Source organism: Canis lupus, chromosome 2 (genome assembly GCF_011100685.1).
Source record: "Canis lupus familiaris isolate Mischka breed German Shepherd chromosome 2, alternate assembly UU_Cfam_GSD_1.0, whole genome shotgun sequence".
NCBI classification, from domain to species: Eukaryota; Metazoa; Chordata; class Mammalia; order Carnivora; family Canidae; genus Canis; species Canis lupus.
The window spans coordinates 38585358-38602750 of NC_049223.1; positions in this window are offsets into that span (position 1 = coordinate 38585358).

A 17393-nucleotide genomic window follows, 5' to 3' on the forward strand; every position below is an offset into this window, starting at 1 on the left:
TGTTGGGTGACCAATGAGCTGGGTCATGGAGATGACCCTTCTATAATATCCCACTTGGCTGTCCCACCTCATTCCAGCTATGACAAAATTTGCTCATAATCTGGCCCTAAGCAATACTATCTCAGGCCTTTGAACTTTCATACAGTACCCTTTTAACTGAAATATACTGTCGTTCCCAACTTTCCTAAAAAATTCCAACAACTTACTCATTAGATCTCCAGATTTAAATTTACATGTCCTCTCTTCTAGATGACACATCGCTGCACTTTCACGCTGGTGGACTAATGATAAATTGTAATCTACAAATACAGTCTCCTAGAAATATGCATTTCTTCAAAATCTCAGTTTATATTCTATTTTTATCCTCAGTCTGAGGTGGAAATGACAGTTTTCTGTCAGTTTGACCCCTCTCTCCTTCTCTGAAGACTTCATCATTACCATCATCATCGTCATTGCGCACATTGGTAATCCTCATAACAACTCTGGAGACAGATATTAGTATTGTCTGTATTTTACAATGAAAAATAACAACTGGGATCCCTGGGTGGCGCAGCGGTTTAGCGCCTGCCTTTGGCCAAGGGCGCGATCCTGGAGACCCGGGATCAAGTCCCACGTCTGGCTCCCGGTGCATGGAGCCTGCTTCTCCCTCTGCCTGTGTCTCTGCCTCTCTCTCTCTCACTGTGTGCCTATCATAGATAAATAAAAATTAAAAAAAATAAAAAAATAAAAATAACAACTACTTTCACAGATAGGTTGTAAACCTATACACTGAATTTAGAGACTGTGCATTTAATCACTCTATTACCCTGTGTATGGCCAAGACATCAGTGGAGCACGGTGGTGTACAGCAGTACTGAATGTTATCTGCCTATACAGATATTCAACAAGTCATCCAGCATACGATCTGGGCCTGGATCAGTCACTTTATAAGTCACCAAGGAGATGTCTCTATCTTTTAAATGTTCTTTTCAAGCGATATCTATTCCCTATTTCCATGCTATCCTTGGGCACCCAGGAATGTATCTGCTTCAGCATGACAGTGGATTGAGGAAATTGCTATGAATCTGTCTACCATTATTCCTATCTATCACCAATGAAGAGTCTTGTCTTTCCTCATGGATCTAGTTGAGTTCTACTCAGGTTACAGGGAACTGCTGCTGGATCCAACACACTCACTTGCTATTTTGTCCTATGAACTAGTTCACAAGGTATCTTTTCTGGGACTCAGTGATATCTACTTGTTTATAAATTTCTCCATCCTCTTTTCTTTTCCTACATCTTAGGATCATTTTCTTATCTTGTTCTTTCTTGTCATGCTTTCCTCTGAATCATGTTTACAGACCAGGAGTCCTTTGTATGTCCTTGGGGCCTGGATATTTGACACTCAAAAAGCAGGAAAATATGCCTTTTCCTTTGCTTTCTGTAACACCATCCTGTTGTTAAGGCAATGAGAATAGACCTGCCCAGCTGCCTGATGTGAGGAAGTGCACCATGGGAATATGAATTCTGCCGTATCCAAGATACTCTCCTCCACCGAGTTGTATTCCTCTACTATTAGATTTCAGAGCAGCCTGAATGTGCCCCATAACAAGTTTCATGCTTTATTTTAGGTGATATACTGCCTATCTTATCATATTTCAAGCTCTGTGAAGGCAGAGAATGTACCTTTATTTTCACCATTCATTAGGTGGTAAGCTCTTCATTAAAAACTGATAGATAAATCAATAAGTCATCTAATTGGACCACCATGGAAATCTTTTGGCCTAGCTAAATATAAGACCATTCTATGACTTGAAAAAAAAAATAGAGTGCCCATTTTGAATTGGACGGCCTAATTCAGTTTATAGTCATAGTCTTAATCTGTGGCTTTGGTGTCTGTTTTTACTTAGGTACAGGATATTTATTTTCCTTCTAAATGGCATCCAGTGGGAATGGAGTGGGAAACCTTATACATCAGTGTGGTTGTGAGAACTACAGAAACTCTTGACATAAACACTCTATGTAAATTCCTGTACTAAGAGCCTTGATGAGACTTAACATGGCTTCAGACACTCTAAGACCACATTCCAGGGACCATCTTTTCTCCTTTTCAGTTTCTGTCTGAAAAAAACTCAGGGCTGGCAAAAGAATTTCCTATTTGTTAGGGCCAATTCTGGATGACAGGCCCCTCACCTCCCTTTTTAAAATATTTATTAAAAAAGGGCTTATAATTTTAAGTTCTTTCTCTCTCTCTTTGAGATATATATGTATCACCTACCACTCACAAGTCTCTTCTCAAAGACCTGTAAGCCATTCCTTCGAAATGTAATAATCAGGATGAAAATATGGCCTCTGTCCTCCAACCTCTGTGGGAGAATGAATACTAAAATCCATAATTGCCAGCAAGCAGACCTAATCACTGGCCTAATCACATTTACATTGACTAACCCTTTGTAATCTTCCACTTGAGTCCTCCCTTGCTCCCTCTGCCTGTATCTTCTTTCTTCCTGCAAATGCCCAATCACCTCTATGCAAGTCAAATTGAATGAAGCTCAGTTCTTTCCCCTACTGTCAGTAGTTATTGAATGAAATCTGTTTTCACAGCTTCAACTAATGTCTGGCTTTGTTTGTCTTTGACAGTTATCGCTACGTGTTTATTATGTAATGAGTAGAGATCTTGATTTTTCAAGAGGAGTACAGAGAAGTTAGAAGACAGGGTTCAGTGATAGAGCATCAGTTTTAAAGAAGAGTTGGGAAACTCAGCATATTGGAAATATTTCTCTAACTTCTGCTCTATGTGGCTTTGTGATGTTTGTGCCCCATGAAGCAAGGAATATATACAGATAAATAACTTTTTGAGCATGTCTGGGATGACTGCTTTTATGTAAACCCTTAATTTTACAGCAATGTCAATGATAAGAAACATTTATGGATTGCCTACCCTGTATATCTCAGGAACTGTGTAAAAACATGACATGCATGATCTCATTGAATTCTCCTAAGCATCCCACAATGTAGATATTATTGTCATTCCCTACTTTCCAGGAAGGAAACTGGGGACCAGGAAAGGCAAGTGGTTTTCCCAGTCAGATAATTAATAAGAAACTGGACCAGTTCTCAAACCAACCCTTGACCTCAAAGCCCATATACTTAATCACCAAGTTTTGCTTGCTCCATTATATTACTGAAAAATACAGAAGTAACCAATAACAATAGTTCAAAGGTGCTATATGGAACATATCATAAACATAGGAGGAAAAGACAGCACCTGCTTAGGGAACTTTTAATAATCATGAGATTAATGAAGGGGAATTAATTAAGACTTTTTATCACCCTTTTCATGAACCTAGAAAAATCTCAATTTTTTTTTTTTCTGGAGAATCTGAACTTTCAGTTTGGGAACACAACTGTACCTTTGTTCTATCAGTTATTGGCTGACATTTTATATACTTAACATCCCATCTTTTCTTTTGTCTTTGCTTCTTCTGAATTGTTTTCATAGACTTGAGTAAATATGCAAGCTGACTCTCTGCAGAGCCCACCACTTCAAGAGAGAAAAAGAGGTAGATAAATAAAGTAACCTCGAGTTGGGGTGTTAAAGTGATGCAGACACCCTCAGATGTGGCCTAGGTTGGCTGGATTCATCACTCTGAGTGAGCCCTGAGCACTGGAAATCATTATATTTATTCTCTCTTGACATTAACTGAAGAAAAATCTAAGTCAGACACTGCTTCTTAATCATTCAATGTCAAGAAGTGTTACAATCACTAAATGCTTCTTCCATTACTAGTCTTACCTCCAAACAAAACAAAACAAAACAAACAAAAAAACAAAAAAAAAAACCCCACCAAACCTCAGGGAGACTTTATCTCTTATCCACTTCTAGTACATTTGAAATGAATGATTTTCAAAAGCTCTTTTCAAGTTACTTGACCTCCAGACTTGGACAAAGATGCGTCAGAGATTCAGTGGTTTTGTCCATGCAAACAAACCCACTAACTGGCCCATCCTACTTCAGAGATCACTATAAAGAAGTTCAACCTAGCATCTACTATCAGCATCAGCAAACAGAAGATTCTGGAATATGAGCTGCATTCTCCATTAGGGCTCTATATGTTTGTAAAGATATCTCATAAAACTAGTGATAGAATGAGATGACAGAGTAAGTATTGCCAAAGTAAAGATGAAGAGACTATTTGCTCTAAACGCATTTTTGTAATAATAGTCAAAGAATAAGGCAGTATACATAGAACTGAAAAGGTCCATAGGAAATTTCCTAGTCAGTAAGGATGGGTAAGGAAGAGCTAGATGTTTCAACTACATGTAATCCAGCTGAAAGACATTGAGGAAGGTATTTAACTTTTCTGAGCCTCAGTTCCCTATCTGTAAAATGGCAGTAAGTGTTCCTATAATATTATTATATTAAATTAGATAATATTCAGCACAACATTTGGCATCTGGTAACACTCAAAGAGTTTTAACTAACTGCTTCAATGTCATCATCATCAACCTCATCCTCATGACTATCATCTCAACCAGGGCTCACCAAACTAAAAGCAGCAGGCCAAGTCTGGTCTGTGAGTTAGTTTTGTAAATGAAATTCTATTAGAACACTAATAGACAGATCACAGCCTATTGATAACATACCGTCTGTGCCTGTTTTTGCTCTATGATATAGTGGAGATGAATAGTTGTAATAAACACATTTACAGAAAAAGTCTGTTCGCTCTGATAGTGGTTCTGAAGCTCTTTGGATGCAAAGGGAGGGCCTAAAAGCAAACTCTGGTTTCTACCCTTATCTTTGTCATATTTTATAGTTTTGCATATGATTTTATTATAGAAAATTAAGGAAAAGAGAAAGTAGGAGTAAAGTTGACCATACTAGGCTGGAGACTTTTTTTTCCTAAAGGGGAAGGACTAGTCCCTTTGAGTTGGTAGATGCGGCAAGAAGAAAGGATATATCAGATAGGTTGCCCTGCCCCAGTAGACACGTATTAGCAAAAAGTAATATGAAGTGTCTGTGGAACTATAAGTAGTTCTTGGTTGATAGAGCATCCAGAAAGGAGTTAGGAGCATGGAATTGGAAGACAGAATTAGGCAGCAGGGAGGCAGCCAAATCATGTGTGCTACTGGATATTATATTAAGGAGCCCTTAGGACTTTTTCTTGTAGGAGATGGGGAATTTTTTTTTTTGGTTGAATCACTTGGCAGAGTTAATACACAAATAGCAGATAATGAAATGGAGGTGGGGAGAACAGCTGGGAAGTGATATTGGTTGTATGAATGACATGTCAGATAGTCAAGTATTACCAAGACTAGAAAACTTGGGGATTTTCAGGCTGGCTAGAATGTCAATATACCTTTTATTTTCTGGATTTTGAGTTCATTTTTAAAAAATCTATGCAAATCCAAATCAAGACAGTTACTATGTCTTAAAAAAACAAATTTAGTCTAGGACATGGTCCTTTACAATAGAAATGGAAGTATCCACATATGATTCTGTGAATGCCAGCCCCATGGTGGCAGTAGTAATAACTATTAGCCTTTATTTGTTGAATGCTAAACCTTGAGCCAATAATTTCATAGATATTAGTTCCCCTAATACAATAACCACTTCTGTTGTACAGGTAAGGACACTGGTGCTGAGGGAGGTGGAGTAATGTGCCCAAAGTTCAAATGGGCAGTAAATGGTATAGCTCAGATGTGGACACAAATCTAATCTCTCTTCCACAGAATGTATGATTCGGGACTGCAGAATACTTTATCTTCTCCTGTTTTTAAAATGATAGGCATACAGTAGACATTCAATAAATATTTGATAAATGATGAATGAAAAATTTTATGAACAATTTGAAATTTAATGTCTGTAACCTTCATGTTACAGTACCCCCTCAGTGTTATAAAATGTTGGCAGTGCTTATTAATTGCTCACAATGGATCCAGATATTATTTCTTTGTCTAAAATTGTGTCAGAGGGGATTCCGTTTATCTGAAAAATATTAAATCCCTTTATTCTTTTAGCTCAGTATATTTATACTACATTTTTAGGTAACCAACAAGTTTAGCATGAATCATCTCATCTAATCTTCATGACAATCTTGTGAGGTTTTTTTTTTTTCTATTTTACAGATGAAACACTGTTTCAGAGGATTTACTTGCCTAAGGTTACACAGTTAGATATCTGGGTCTCTATGTCCTTTACACTCTGTTAGAACTTAATACTTAAATAGTTGACAAAATCTTAGAGCTATGATGAATGTAAAAAAATTCTTTTTCACTTTTTATTGAATTATAATGTATGTGTGTATATATATATATATATTCTCCCTATATTTATTTATATATATTTGCTCTACACATATCTAAAGTGTACAAACCATAATTGTCCAGCTCAGTAAATTTTCACCCATGTAACCAGCACCCAGATCAAGAAGAAGCAGAATATTATTATACCACAGGATCTCTTTTGTGCTCCATCAGCCTCTCTCTTGAGGGTAAAGTATCCTATTTTCTAATAGGAAAGATTAGTTTTACCTGTTTTGTATTTTATGTAAATGGAAACAAAAAGGGTGTGTTCTTTTGCATCTCACTCTTTTTTTTTTTTATGATAGTCACACACAGAGAGAGAGAGAGAGAGAGAGAGAGAGAGAGGCAGAGGGAGAAGCAGGCTCCATGCACCGGGAGCCCGACGTGGGATTCCATCCCAGGTCTCCAGGATCGCGCCCTGGGCCAAAGGCAGGTGCTAAACCGCTGCGCCACCCAGGGACCTCACTCTGGATCTCACTCTTTTACTCATTATTGTTTGGGAAGTTCATTAGTATTGTGCGTAGTGTAGTTATTTGTTTATATTCATGACTTTAGCATTTTTTTTTTGTATTTGAATATATTGCCATTATTTAAAAACACCTATTCTGGTGTTGAATGTCATTTGGGTAGTTTCTAGTTTGATATTTGAAATTTGTTTGATCTCAAATACTTTTGCTGTAAAGATTATTATACAATTTTTTTGGCAAACATATGTAGGCATTTCTGTTGAGTGTATAATTAGCAGAATTTCTGGGATATCCCATTTACTACTTGCACTCTATTGGACTCCCAGTACAGTAGTATATCTGCCTCCTGAAGCCCACTTATTGCATTTTATTCTGGTCCTTGACTCATTGGTCAGCCTTACTTCTTACACTTGGACTGTTAAAAGGCTGTTGTTCTAGAGAACTTCAGATCTTTTGAGGTATTATACAAACAATTATTCAGCATCTTATTAGTCACCAAGTTGTCTTCCCTATGTATTAGTAAAACATTAATGGAAAGGACCTCAAAAAATATATGTTTGCCCTTTGCCCGTGATGGCAATTTCTCGCTTCCTCCATATGGATGTTTTCCTAATAGCTTTACATTTCAGTCTTCTCAGTTGTGTTAGATATTAGAATACTTTTCTCAAGGGCTGGTATAATCTTAGCTGAAGGCTAATCTGCAGGCCTATATAGATATGCATATGGACTGGGAAACAGAGAATTCCTGTTTGTATTTTGTACCTAACCATCTAAGTAATTGAGAATTTTTAAGGTACACCATAGGTTTACAAAATGTTTGGTTCTGGCTTATTTGGAAATCTAAGATGAGACAAGACACTTGGATAACAAGAAGTTGAAACTTTTTCCCACACACATTAAGGTCAGAGGGACTGGAATGTCAGGGTTAGGAGAAATTTGTGTAAAATACTGAAGTATTAGCATTTATAAGATGTGGTATAAATTTTTCTAGTGGAGTTAAGACTGGGCAAAAACCCTATCATATCCATTATTCTAGACTTTTGCATACCAAAGAAAATAATCTAAAAACAAAGATAAAGAATATATTAACAACAAAAAGCAGAATCATACCTATAAATACAAAGAACCAACTGATGGTTGATATAGGGAAGGGATGGAGGATGGGGACAATGACTGAAGGGGAATAGCAAGTATACAGGATTCTAGTTATGGAATAAGTCATGGGAATAAAAGGTACAGTATAGAGTATATATAGTCAATAGTATTGTAATAGTGTTGTATGGTGGACATATGGTAGCTACACTTGTGACGAGCATAGCATAATGTATAAATTTGTTGAATTGCTATGTTGTACACCTGAAACTACTGTATCATTGTGTGTCAACTAAAAACATTTTCCAAAATCATCTATATGTACCCAGTCAAATATTACCTATAATAATATATTAAAAAGAATTGGAAAATAGGTAACCTGTCTTATTTCAGAAAGGTAGATGGAGGCAGCACTATCTTCTCTTTCTATTACATAAACTTTTGAGACCATGGCTACTAAATCATGTGCCTTTAAAAATAAGAAAATAATAGAAAAAAATCAAGTTGTTATCTGATTGCTGTAATGAGTTAATGTCACTTTAAAAAGGAGAAAAAAGGATTGTGATTTGAAGAACAGTTGGGAATATAACCAGATACAAAGTATGGTCTTGGATTAAATACTGATGTAGATAGCAAGCTATAAAGAATATTTGGGGTCACTAGGGAGAAATAGAATGTGATCTAGATATCAAAGAGATTAGTTTACTAAAATGGGAAACAGGTTTTGCAGAATGACGTATATTTCATGTATGTACCTAAAGGAGATTGTAGAGCACTATATATGATACAATCTCATATTAGTTAAAAAAATTGTATGTGTACATGAGCAAACTTGAATAGAAAAAATCCAGAAAGGAATTGAAGATATTATCACCAGTGATCTTGGTGTGATTGATTTTGCTTGTCTTTATTTTCAACATTTCTACAGTATTCAAGTTATTATGTTAATTAAAGGTTGATTTTAAGGATAAATACATAAGTTAAAAGTTAAGGTATTTAGTGGCACAAATTATCTGAGAGTTGACTAATGCAAATAGCTAATCTAATAATAGCAGCTAAAAATAACATTAATTAGTATCTATTAAGTTTGTCGAACACTGTGATAACTCTTGTTCAAACATCATGTCAATTGATTTTTCTTAAGACCTTATGAAGTAGGTGCTAACAGCACCTACTGATGAGGAAGTCAAAGATCACAGAGATCTACCCACTTACTCAGGGGTATAGCTTTAAGGGATGGAAGGTGAGATTTAAGTCTCATCTGTCTGAATGCAAAATATTTTCACTTAATTACCACGTACATAGCCTCCTGCCATCCTATTACAAACATTATCATCTCATTGGCAATCTCAGTGATAATTTCTCTATTCTATGAGCTATAGAGATCATTCCACAAATTATGAAACAGTTTCTATTATATTAAATAAAAACTGCTGTCATTGAATATAGAAATTTGGAAAGCTGGAGCAAAAATTTGGTAAGAAGTGGTTGGCCCTGCATTCCAAGAGCTCATAATTTAGTGAAATTGTTAAGAATGCAGAGAAAGAATTTGAATGTGTTTATTTTTTAAAAGTCACTTTGAAAAAAAAAATAAATAAAAGTCACTTTGAGTGCAGAGAGAAAAATATAAATAAATTTAAAACATTTTTCTATAGTTTATGAATACTCTAATAAATTAAGGTAAAATACTTAACATCTTTTATATAGATGTGTATATAAATGCTAATAGATACTTATTAAAAACGGATGTGTAGATAGAAATTTATTAATGTTTTCAGTAGACAGGAAAAGTATGAACAGAATCTTAATTAAATACCTTCATAAATATGCATTAAATATGCTTAAGAAAATTTCAGATATTCCTTTCTGGTTGAAAAGAACCATTCTGGGAAACATGTTTTGCAGAATGACATATATTTCATGTATGTGCTTAATGTCATTTTAAAAGTTCACTTGGATTTATATTGCAATTAAACTAAATTGAACAATATAAAAGTATACAGAAAAATCAGGTGTAAAAAGGAAAAAGACAATTTATGTTATTGTTTGTTTGTTTTAGAATGACACTAAAATGTCAAGTTTTTCCAGTGAAATTAGGGGACTATACCCATGTGATTGAAATTTTTGATTTAAGAAAGAGTCAGAAATAAAAGGGAAAGCAGGTATTTGGAGAGTGTGGGGGAGCCCTTGAGGGACAGGCTATCTGACTGCAGATTTTATTTAGGCAAAGAACAGTTCTGGAAATCCATTGACATATTTTGAACCATGAGAATTTGATGTCCAGGGACAATTATTGATTCCTTAGAGACTGGGAGAAAAAGAGAAAAAGGTTTTCATTTAGGATGCAGTTTATTAAGAGATTCTACTGCCTTAATCTCTTTCTATTTTTATCTTAAACACTAATTTTAATAAAATGAAAAATACAGTTTCAAACCTTTCCATTAGATTTTTTTGGTAGTTTCACTGTATATTGACAGGTCATGGTGATTTTCTGGTAATATAAAAAAATTCCGACAAAGAAAAAAGGTCATCCTCTCTGTTGAACTGTGTCTTTTCAGCAAAGGAGAGGTAGTTGGAAACATTTGATGCCAGAGATATTTTGTAAAGGAACCAAACATGTCTTCCTGTTGGACAGAGGTATCTTCCCAAACCCTCCCTCTCAGATTGAACCAATTCACCAAAGAAGTCTCTGATACTGTTGTGATAAAATAGCAGGCATTTCAGAGTTACAGTTATCTTAAAGTAGACATGTGCCCTAGGAGTGAGGAGTAGAGATGGTTAATCTACTCATTTCTTATATGTAGATAACACTCCAGAAGCTACTATGCTCTGAGCTCTCACCCACAGGGAAGAGATACTGGAATATTTGTACCACGTATATTTGAGTTCTACCTCTTAGGCTTTTTTAGTTTAGTTTAGATTTTCTTTTTCATTAAAGGCATTCTTTATTCTATATATAGTTGTGTTGATAGTGAAGCAAAATACTTAATCCTACAAATTTGATCTTAAAGATTATTTACAAATAGTCTTTTAGCCACCATGATGATTAGTCCATGCATTTGATGAGCAGAATGCACTGCTCTGGTTTACACTACATCACAGACACTGTCTCTGATAAAACACAAATAGTGATAAGAATGTAAGAGTACAGATTTAGGAGTTAGATTCTCTGAGCTCAGCACCTGGTCCACCCATTTACTTGTCAAATCTTGGGCAAGTTCCTTAATTTCTCCCTTTCAGTATTCCTGTCTGTGAAATTAGAATAACAATAGTGTCTATCCTCATTTATAAAATTGAGATAATAATAGGATTTATTAAGGATTAAGTAATTTTTTAAAAGATTCTATTTATTTATTTATTCATGAGAGACACAAAGAGAAAGGCAGAGACATAGGCAGAGAAAGAAGCAGGCTCCACACAGGGAGCCCGTTGTGAGACTGGATCCTAGGATTCTAGGATCATGCCCTGGACCAAAGGTAGGCGCTCAACCACTGAGCCATCCAGGTGTCCCAGAATTAAGTAAATTTAAAAGCACTTGGAATAGTAAATAACACATAGTGGGTAATTAAAACATTAGATATTATTTTCATGAGCATCATATCCATCTATACATAGTATTCTAGCAAGCGAGTAGACTATCATTGACTTTGTCATTAAAATATCCCTATTTTATAGATTTGTTGGTAATTGGATTGGTCTAACTTGGTTTATTAGTTCTAGTCACCTTGTGATAGGTCAGAATTAGCCAGAAAAAAACCCCTCAAATTACAAAAACGTTTGTAATTTTAGACCTTTTTCCAATTATGTAAAAATTCTTAGGTTATTTTCAAGTATACAAACAGAAATAAGGTAATAAAGGTAGTCATCTAGACAGTCTATCTGACAAATATTCCTCTTAACCAAAATAAATGAATAGTACCTTTAAGATAAAATATTACAATGATAACAGTAAATAATCAAGGTAATATTTTCAGTAAGTCACTTTACTCTAAGCTTGTGGAATGATATAAACTCCAATTACAAGAAGTCAAAGTTTCTTTTGCAGAAGGAAAAAGAAGCCATAAAAAAGCATTGATTAAATAGATGGTCCTGTGTATGTGGATTAACTTGACCTCCTTGGAACATGAATATGTGAACATCTATTCCACAGAAACATCACTTTAGTAAATTATTATTAAAAAGTTGATTATTGAAAAAGGTATAATTTTAGTAATTGGTCTAGATTTTGAAATTTTGTTAACTTTCCAGCTTCATACTTGAAAAAAGTCAGGTGTATTCTCTCAGCATAACAAATAGAGTAGACTTCTAAGAATGAAGCCTCAGTAGAGTTTTTGTGTTAAAATACTCCAGCTCTGCTATGGAAAGACATGTTTTGTCTGTAACTCATAAATACCCAGAAGGAATCTGAAATGCAAGACTAGGCAACCTTCAGTAAGTCTGATAAAAGTAGATGTCAAATAATATCAGGTTCTCTTTACCTGGAAACTTTGTGAATTATTAAAACTATTGCCTCTAACATTTGGATCCTTTAGATTTCATTGACCCAATCTATATGAATTACATTAAATGGAACAAAGCCAGGTCCCATCAGCCATAGTAATTGGACAGTAATCTGGATGAACAACTATTCTGACCTGCACCAAATATTTCAAATAGATCATGTGTTAGTATTCTAACCTGGAATAAAAATAATAAGAGCCAGAGACCATAGAGAGCAATCTTTCGTATGTACTAAATAAAAGACAAAGTATGAGAAAATATATATTTTTTTTAAAAACTGCAGTTACCATAGGCAGCCATTACATTTGGGAGATATATAGGACAAGTCCCTAAATAGAATCTAAGACTTTCCTGTGATGATTTTTGTTCCTCAGAGAAAGAAATAGTACTAATAGATTGTGCCTATTTTTCTTAAGCAAATATGGCAGGTCTCTGTGCCCCACCTGAAAGATAGACTATTTTTCTGCCTAATGGGGGAGAACATATACTATATGGAAATGCTGACAGATTCATTGATGAGGAAGTATGCTTTCTTCCTTTTTCACATGGAAAACATGACTCTTGTATACTGTAAAACTTTGAAAGAAAGCAGTAAATACATATAACTAAGGACCAGCAAATTCTTCCCTGGGGAATGTAAGACAAAGGGTAAGGACATTTACCCATTTTCTTGAAACAGTCTCTTAATAGCTTGTACCAGGAGTTTAGCTAGAACTTATACTAAATACCCTTTAACTGGCCATCCTCACTCATCCCATGTTTGGAGCTCCAAATTGTTCATATTATTGAAAAACTCTCCTTCAGGCAGATGATGAAGAGTGATTATGTTATCTTGTTATTGTTTGGTCTAAATTAGGACTTGTAAAAAGATATTTTCTAATCTGGAAGGCAGGAGGATTGTAATGGGGTTTTACTTTGAGACTGTGAATGAAAACTGCCTAAGTAACACAGTAAGCTGCTCATTTACCTTTGAATATATTTGAAATCAATGTCTATACCCACTGCCATAGTTACATAATGTACTTGGCAGGACCAGACTAAAGAGTGCAAACTAAACTCATCCAAAGGTGAATTAAAGCAAGAGAATAGAATTAGTTGCCAAGAATGTCTACAATAATGAAAACATGAAAAGAGCTTAGAGGCCCACTGACTGATGAATTAATAAAGAAGATGTGAGATACATATATACATATATATATATATACACACACACATATATACACACATACCCACCCAATGGAATACTACTTAGCCATCAAAAAGAATGAAATCTTGTCTTTTTGCAATGATGTGAATGGAACTAGAGGGTATTATGTGAAGTAAGTCAGGGAAAGACAGATACCATATGATTTAACTCATATGTGGAATTTAAGAAAGAAAAAGATGAACATAGGTAAAGCAAATGAAAAATAACATAAGATGAAAACAGAGAGGGAGGCAAACCATAGGAAATGCTGGACTCTAGGTTGCTGGAGGGGAGATGAGTGGGTAGATAGGATAACTGGGTGATGGACATTAAGGAGGGCACTTGATGGAATGAGCATTGGGTATTGTATGTACCTGATGAATCATGAAATTCTACCTCTGAAACTAAATTAAAAAAAAATTGTTGCCAAGAGGCTTTTGGGTCCCTGTGGCAGCTTCTTTATAGTGTTCAGCTGGAATAAATCCCAATCCTATCACATACAAGTAGCTCACACATAAACTTGGAACTCAGAAAGATGGCAGACTAGGGCCCTCACTCCTGTAAAGTGGGTGCTGAAGACAACTCTTAATGCTGGGATGCTTGACACTGAACTCTGAAAACTTTCCCAGTCACTTATAATTGGTCAGAGTTCTTTGACTATAAGTAACAGAAGTCAGTGCTATATAAGAAAAGTGTTTTTTTTTTTTTAATGAAACAAACTTACTATAAAGATTTAGTGTATCTTAAGAAGGAATGAAAAATTAAAGAACCAGACTCAGAAATTAAAAAACAAACAAACAAACAAACAAACAAAAAGATAATTAGGTTACTTTTGAGGACATATGCTATAGGAATTAATGGATTATTTTGTTGGGATGTCAATGTTTGCATGAATTAGCTGTGATTGTTTTTGTACTTAAATTGGTTCACTTAAGATTAATGGATTTAGGAAATAGAGAATCCAACTATGCTCACTTAGGTGAGATGCCAGTCATTTACGTAGGGATGGGGAGGATATCCTGTTTGGTAATCCCATTAAAATTACAACAATTTTCAACAATTTTGGATTAATCCAAAATGACATTGGAGTATTCCTACTAGAATAATGCTAATGCAAAATGGAAAACAAGAGAACAAATATTCATTATACCAACCATCTACTTAATTTATCCTTAACTATGTATATAAGAGATACTAAGACCATGATATATTTCATTTACTCTAGCTGTGTTGTAAGTATTTAACCTAAATATCCTGATGTCTCCAGGTTATCTACCAGATGCTTCAAACTTGAAAAGACTGGATTCCTAGTTCTGTCTTTCATGACATTCTTAATGAGGCTTGGTTACAGATCTATAAAATGGACCATAGGGATTGTTCTTGTTTTTGCTAACAAATTGGAAAATGAAGCCAAAAATTAGCAAATGGAAACTCCTTTGTGGAGTTTTTGAGAGATGTATGGCCTTTCTGAGGGATACTGAGAAACTCTTCATTTGCATGAATTAAGCCCTCAGAACAAAACTTTACATGACTAAAAATATTCAACTATGCTCAGCATTCTGGCACTAAATTATAATGGTGTAGGATAGGGACACTATTTATAATATCTCTAAATTAGAAACAACCCATTTTGCAATACGCATTAAAGTGGATAAATAATATGTAATATGTTTATACAATGAAATATTTACAGCAGTTTCAAAATGAACTAAATGAAAAAAAGATGGATAAATTCTATTAATATAATTCTGACAAAGAAGTTAGACACAGAAGATCACATACATAGTCTGATTCCATTCATGGTTAATCTGTAGTATCAGAAGTCAAGATAATAGTTACTTTAAGGGAGTTCAAGGGTATTAGAGTTGGTGGGAAGGAAAGAGAGGGAAGCTTTTGGATCCTTCTGACATTGTATTTCGATTTGGCTGGTCCTTGAATGAATAGCTCACTTTGCAATCATTCAATAGTGTGTAGCTTAAGTCTATTGCACTTTTACATGTACAATGTATTTTTAAGACCAAGTTTGTTTTGATATTAAGTAGTCCTCAGAAATTAAGCATGCTGTTTTCTCAAGTGGTGAGGTTTCTTCCCTTAAGTTGTTTTAAAAGTATGAGCATTGAAATTCTATCTATGCTATGAGGCATGCACAAAAATAATGTTTACCACTAAGCTCAGTGAACATGATCTGATTATTAGACTTTTTTAAGGTGAAGAATGCCTTTTCGTATTTTTAAGTCCACAATAATCCAGTAATGGCATTTAAATTTAGATTTACTTTTCTGGTTTGGGGTACTCAGAAACAATACCTTCTTTTTCTAGTAGAAATATTAGCAAGTGTCAAGAGCTTGAATGAATGAATGAATGAATGAATGAATGAACGAATGAATGAATGAGACAGACCCAAAGCAAGGCATAAAGATACCTCATATTTTCTTCCCATACCCTTGGTGTGGCTTATTTAATTGTTGTATAGCAATATTCTACCCTCCAGATAACATCTCATCAAGACCACCTGTAGGTAAGTGGAGGAAGCATTGACATATGACAAATACTGAGGGCTGTACCTTCTGAGAAAAAACTTTCCAGGGGCCCCTAATATACCTTGACTGATTGAAGATATGCTTTCTGGCTGTGAGCTCCACTACTATTGAGTCAACTTGTCTTAAATAAAATAAATGAGCCCAAACTTTTCTCATGTTCCAAAGTGATTTATCACAGAACAAAAACTTCAATTTGACAAATCTTTAGCCATCACTCAAAGTGTCTGCTTTCTTTGTAGATGACATTCTATTATACTCCTGTACAAAAATAATATTGTCAGGAGATGTATTGAATCATTACTTTATTTAATTATTTGGCCTCTAATAGAAAAGAAAGCCCCTTGTTAGTATGTGGTTTAGTGTCTTATTGAGTAAAATAAGAATGTTCTTAGACAAATTTAATGCAAGTTGCATTTGCCCATCATGAGGCTTAGAAATACTAAGTTAACACTGCTGCTGCATTGGCTACACTTGAAAAATTGTATCACTCCGAACTTGATCAACTACAACAAAAAAAGACACTAAGTTTTATGGACTAAGGGGTCTAATAAGTGAATTAAGATTCCTATAAATGTGGAAAAATCTAGGGGAGTAAAGACAGGGAAGACTTTACATCTGGAGGATCAGAGAAATTTTCATTACACAGCCCGAAGCGCTGGATTTGGGGAACAGAATCACCAATCATGAAGAAATCTGCATTGCACCATGACTGTGAAGAGCACCAAAGAAACTAGCATTTCAAAGAACATATGAATTTCCTCCACTGAAAAATTCTAAACTGGGATTGCATGGCAGAGGGGATTCGCTGAAATCTATTTTCTATTCTTAGAAGGAGTTGCTAGTGATGATGCCACGTTGACAGCATGCATTCTGGCTCAGTGCCCTTTGTCAAGTCAGCATGTATATCCATCCCCTTTTACCCATATTTAACATCCAGATAAAAATACCATCATGCTTCTGCTTAATATGTTGGCATTATCCCATATACAACTTGATATATTTTATGCAAAATGAAGGCAAACAAATATCTCCCTAAATGAGAAGTAGATTTTTATGGACTCAGTCCATGTCCAGTAGTAATTATCCCCCCCCACCCCCGAGCCAAGTTCAAAACCTGCTCTGATATTCTATTATTTACATTCTGACATAGGGGGTAAAGCATGATTGATGGTCTTATATCAGGTAGTAAGGGATTTAGAGAGAGAAAAAAGAAATAGCTGTATGCTACCATGGAAATTTGGAAATTTGTGTCCCCCTCCCCAAATTCACATGTTGAAACCCAAATGCCCAATGTGATGGTATTAGGAAGTGGAAACTTTGGGG